Below are 6564 nucleotides of genomic sequence, written 5' to 3' on the forward strand. Positions count from 1 at the left end.
ATTCCAGTCTAGGTGACAGAATGAGACTCCACTAAAAAATAAAATAAAATAAAAAGAGTATTAGACACAGAAGAAAGGGAAAAAACAGAATGACAATGTTCTTAGCAAGAGTGCAGGAAAAAGATTGAAAACACACATGAATCAGCCCAAAAATCAAAATAAAGACAAAAACAACAACAAAAACAGGACAGCAACTCTATAAGAACCTCATAACAGGGATAAACTCTCACATTTCAATAATTAGACTAAATGGGAATGAACTAAATGCACCACTGAAAAGACAAAGATTGAAAAAATGGATAAAATATCATGAGACAACAATATATTGTCTCTAGGAGACTCATCTCACCAGAAAGGACACTCACAGACTCAAAATAAGAGAATGGGAAACAAAATTTCGGGTGAATGGAACACAAAAGAAAGCAGGAATTGCGAACTTAATACCAGACAAAATACCCTTTAAGCTATCAAAAATTTAAAAAGATACAGAAGGCCACTATATAATGATAAAATATTCAATCCATCAACAAAAAAAATTCATCCAAAATATATATGCACCCAACATAGGAGCACCAACTTTCATAAAGCAGCTTCTAGACAAACTTTAAAAAGAGATTGACTCTAACACTATCATAAATGGAGACTTCAATACCCTACTCACAACCCAAGAGAGATCATCAAGACAAAAAAATCAGTAAGGAGATCTGGAACCTCAATGTGACTCAACCAAATGGACTTAATTGATACCTAGAGAGCACTTCACCCAATGACCACAGAATATACATTCTACTCATCAACACATAGAGCATACTCTAAGATAGACCATAACTTTGGGTTAAAGTAAGCAAAACCAAATTGCATAAGACTGAAATTCTGCCAAGCACCTTCTCAGACCACAGGGGAATAACAATAAATATCAACACCAAAAAAATTTCCCCAAATTCCAAAAAGAGATGGACACTAAACAGCATGATGCTAAGCAACTTCTGGGTCAACAAGGAAACCAAATAAGGATTAAAAGATACCTGGAAACAAATGAAAATGAAGAAATGTCTTACCAAAACCCCTAGGATGTCATGAAATCAGTAGTAAGCGGGGAATTAATATCTCTACAAACACACATGAAGAAAATGGAAAGATCACAAGTTAACAGCTTAACAAGTGACCTAAGGAAGTTAGAAAAGCAAGACCACCAAAACCCTAAATTCAGCAAAATAATCCATATCACCAAAATAAAAGCCCAAATCTGAGACATAGAAGAAAAAAAGAAATTACAAAAAAATCAATGAAACAAAATCTGGTTGTTTAAAGGATAAACAAAATTGATGCTCCCCTAGCTAGACTGACCAGGAAAAAGAGAGAAAAATCCCAAATAAGCAAAATGAGAAGAACTAAAAGATGAAGTCACAACTGGCCCTGAGGAAATACAAAGGATTATCAGAGACTACTATGTACACTTGTATGGAAACAATCTGGAAAACCTAAAGGAAATGGAGGACTTTCTAACATACCACAACCTCTCCAGGTTGAAACAAGAAGAAATTGAGACCCTAAATAGACAATAACAATCCAGGAAATAGAGTATGTCATAAGAAAACTAGCTAAAAAAACAAAAACAAAAACAGAAACAAAATCCTGGACCAGATGGTTTTCCAACAGAATTCTACAAAAAATACAAGGAGGGACTGATACATTCCTTTTGAAAGTATTCCATATGATTGAAAAACGTGGAACTCTCCCCAAATCATTTTATGAAGCTAACATCACATTGATACCCAAGCCACGTAAAGATCCAACAGGGGGAGAACTATAGACCAATATCCTTGATGAACACAGATGCTAAAACACGATCCTAGCAAACCGGGTTCAACAACACATCTCAAAAATCATCCACCACAACCAAGTAGGCTTCATCCCTGGGATGCAAGACTGGTTCAACATTCATAAGACCATAAACACAATTAAATATATCAAGAGAGGTAAAAGCAAAAGCCACATGATTATATCATTAGATGCAGAAAAAGCTTTTTTTTTTTTTTGAGTTGGAGTCTCACTCTGTTGCCCAGACTGGAGTGCAGTGGCCGCTCCCGGCTACCGCAGCCTTGACCTGCTGGGCTCCCACGATCCTTCTGCCTCAGCCTTCCAAGTAGCCGGAATTACAGGCATGCACTACCATGCCTGGTTGATTTTTTGATTTATTGTAGAGATGAGGTCTCGCTGCCCAAGCGGGTCTTGAACCCGCGGGCTCAGGCAATCCACTCACCTCAGTCCTCCCAAAGGCGTGGGATTACAGGCTGAGCCACCAAGCCCGGCTCAGAAAAAGCTTTTGATAAAATCCAGCAACTCTTCTTAATAAAAACCCTCAAACATCTAGGCATAGATGGAACATACCTCAAAATAGTAAGAGCCATCTACAAGGAACCCACAGCCAGCATACTGCTAAACAGTCAGAAATTGAAATCATTTCCCTGAAAACTGGAACAAAACAAGGATGCCCACTCTCACCCCTCCTGTTCAACATAGTTTTGGAAGTCCTAGCTACAGCAATCAGAGAAGAGAAGGTATCAGGGGCATCCAAATAAGAAAAGAGGAAATCAAGTTATCGCTCTTTGCAGACAACATGATTCCATACCTTGAAAAACCAAGAAAATCTGTCAAAAATCTCCTTGCACTGATAAAGGACTTTTTCAAAGTCTCAGGGTATTAAATAAATGTGCAAAAGACAATCACATTTCTATACACCAAAATAAACAAACAAAAACCCAAATAAAAAGCACAATTCATTCACAATAGCCACACACACACACACACACACACACACACACACACACACACACACACACATACACACACACATCAAAAGAAATACCTTGGCATCTTCCTAACCAGAGACATGAAAGATGTTTACAATGAAAACTACAAAACACTGCTCAAATAAATCAAAGATGACACAAACAAGTTGAAAAATATTCCATGTTCATGGATTAGAAGAATCAACATTGTTAAGATGTCCATTCTACCTAAGACAATCTATAGATTGAATGTAATACCCATCAAATTACCAGCGACAGTCTTCTCAGACCTAGTAACAACAATACAGGAATGCATATGGAAACATAAATGTCCATGAGTATCTAAAACAATTCTCAGCAAAAAAACAAAAACAAAACCAAAAAAACCCCAAACAACAACAACAACAAAAAACATAAAGCAGGAGGTATCACACTCCTAGGCTTTAAACTTTATTATAAAGCTACGATAATCAAAACAGACTGGTATTGGTACAAAACTGGGCATATAGACCAATGAAACAGAATTGAGATTCCAGAAGCAAAACCTCAATTTCTCAACCAATTCATCTTTGACAAAGCCTCCACCACCAACCACTGGGGAGAGGAGTATCTATTCAGTAAATGGTTCTGGGAAACTGACTGACCACATGCAGAAGATTGAATAGGACTCCTACCTATCCCCAAACACAAAATTCAACCCTAAATGGATCAGAGACCTATACATAAAACCTCAAATTATAAGAACCTTAGACAGTGCAGGACACACTCTCATGGAGATTGGAACTGGCAGCCATTCTTGATCAAAACCCCAAGTGCCCATGCCATAAGAGTTAAGATAGACAAGTGAAATCTCACCAAACTGACAAGCTTCTGGAAAGCCAAAGAAACCATCAAGAGAGCATGGAGACAGCCCACAGACTGGGAAAAAAATATTTGCCAACTGTATGTCTGACAAAGGCCTAATATCTAGGATCTACAAGGAACTCAAATGTTCTGAAAAGAAAAACAAAACAAAAATAAAAACAAAAACAGCCACATCACAAAGTGAGCAAAAGATATGAAAAGAAGACATACGAGCAGCCAACAGATACATGAAAAAATTGTTCAGCCACACTGATCATCAAATAAATGCAAATTAAAACTACACTGAGATATCACCTAAGTCCAGTCAGAATGGTCATAATCAATAACTCAAAAAATAAAAGATGCTGGAGAGGATGTGGTGAAAAGGGAGCACTTCTACATTGTGGTGGGAGTGTAAACTAGTACAGCCTCTGTGGAAAAGTATTGCATTTGGAGAGAGAGTCAAGCTTAAGGAAACTCTAGGCATAAGATCTCCCTAATGGATACAATGCAACATATATTTTCCAAATCTGATAACTCTTCCCTAAGAAGTTGGAACTAGGAAATAATAAAGAGAAAGTCTTCTATGTTGGTAGATTCCTGGGTACATAGAAATTTGAACATTTCATACAACATTTTAGGGAGGATGAGAGCCAACCTGACAGGTGAAAAATTCCAGAAATCTGAAATGTCTAAATGACAATACACATTAGATAATATCTTAAGTACTTTAGACAGCTACAGATAATTAATTTCCTGTGAACCAATGAGGTCCTGGAGCAATGTCCTGGGTGCTGAAATACTCACTAAAATATCACAAATCAAAACAAAACAAAACAAAAACCTGACATTTCAAAATAGGCTAAATTATCTAAAGAGAACTTGTTTCATAGAATGAAAAATGGTATGTCAGTAACCCCGCTATGCTCATAATTGGAAGGCTATGGTAAGAGGCGAAGGTCATATCTGGCAATGGCATCACAAGGCAGCCAGGCAACAACTCCAATGCACGATTCAAACTTCTCTCTATACCAAGTGTCTCAATTACTGAATAATGTTTTAGACAGCTTTTGAAAAGATGACACCCATTTGATTATCTCCATATTATTTTTTTAACTGAGACTGAATAAGAACAAAAAATACATCTTGTGAAAAATATGAGGGGGACTCCCCAAAAGCTGGAATTATCTATTGGAGATCAGACCCCTTGTTGTATATGCTTCCCCAGCTAGGTAAGTTTTCTAGGAACCCATTGGCATCAGTGTACCAGCTAGCATTGCTGTATTGATGTGAGAGGCTATATTTGGCTTCAGTTAATTTTTTTCTTTTTTGTTTTTTGTTTTTTGAGATTCTTTTAACATGTTAGCCATTTTTATGATGGGTGATTTAGAGCACACCTTTCCACACCACATCTGTCAGGTGGGGCCAAGTCCCTTCTACACTCTTATCCTTCCTAAATTGTTGGATGAAATGATCAAATTTTACCACTCAGTGGTTTTGGCCCAAAACAGCATGAGCCCATATCCTACTCTTTCTATTCACCGAACGTTGCCTTGTACAACTTTTTTTTTTGTTTACTTTCCCAATAGAAAAAAGTCTTCAAAGGGAAATGTCTTGCTGATGTGGAAGAGGTGAAACAACAACCACCGCAACTAAAAGGCATAAAAATCGACCAGTTCAAAAACTGTTTTGAGCAGTGAAAAAAACAACTTGATAGGTGTATTGCCTCAAATGGCAAGTACATGGAAGGTGACTGAAGTTTAAGCATGTTAGGACAAATGCACTTTTTTAAAAAATAAATTTTGGTTTTTGGAAGTACCCCCATGTACTTCAGAAGAACTAAAAGTGATAATATTTTATAATTAGTGACAGTAACTGACAGGTAAAGAAAATAAAGAGTGAAAATGTTACTCCTTTTTTCTCCAGTACAGAAGACTGATTGATAAATAATGAAGATAGATGATAGATAGATATAGTTAGATGAATGAATGGATAGATAGATAGATAGATAGATAGATAGATAGATAGATAGATAGATAGACAGATATAGGTGATAGATGTGAGAAGAGGGCCATAGAGAGAAAACAGACGACAGTTTTCTCAGTTAAGTATATTTTCTCGTTCTATCTATTGATGCCAGTCCCACTATCTTTCCCTCAAGAAATTTGCTTTGATTGCTTTGTAAGGTAAATGGTCTAATTTCTCACATGCAGGCTTTGCTTATTCTTCTTAACTAAATCAGAGTTAATGATCCCAAATAATTGTTCAAACTTGTTCAGGGACCATCTGCCAAATCGAAGAAGACATTTTTTTCTAGAGATGAAAAGGTATTCGTATGAATGTTATTGTATTTATGCCTTCTGGGAAAATATTGCATGGAGGGATGGCAACAATAAACTTTGATCATATTTTATAATTTAAGGGGTTCAGATTTTCTAATGAGTAATTATTGTTACCATTTTTAAAGCATATTTTATTAGGTCCTGTGCTAATGATTCTATGAGAAAGTGTTATCAGCTTTATCCTCCAAAAGAACACATTGTATTTAACAGAGATTACATCATTTGACTAATAGCACCCAGCTAATAGAAAACATAGGTGGAATAAAAATTGAGAGAGTATCCATAATCATTATACAACACCATTTCAATGCACTCAAACAAAATAATACAATTCCATAGAGTTCTATGCATAAAGGTATATACCACTTTAAAATGTTAATTCATTTATGTTTTCTATCTGATTTGAATACACCCTAAACTTGTAACTTCTGTGCTGACAATAGTCTGCAAAAGATTAAGATTAACAGTGACAGTAGAAAAACTAGTTGAGACCATGACAATAATCAGAATTCAGACAAATTGTGAACAGAGCGGGGTGATGGTAGTGAAACAGTAGTGAGAAGTGATCAGATTCTGGTGTATTTTTA

Source organism: Carlito syrichta, unplaced genomic scaffold (assembly GCF_000164805.1).
Source record: "Carlito syrichta isolate Samal-C Ts95f unplaced genomic scaffold, Tarsius_syrichta-2.0.1 Scaffold302218, whole genome shotgun sequence".
Lineage (NCBI taxonomy): Eukaryota > Metazoa > Chordata > Mammalia > Primates > Tarsiidae > Carlito > Carlito syrichta.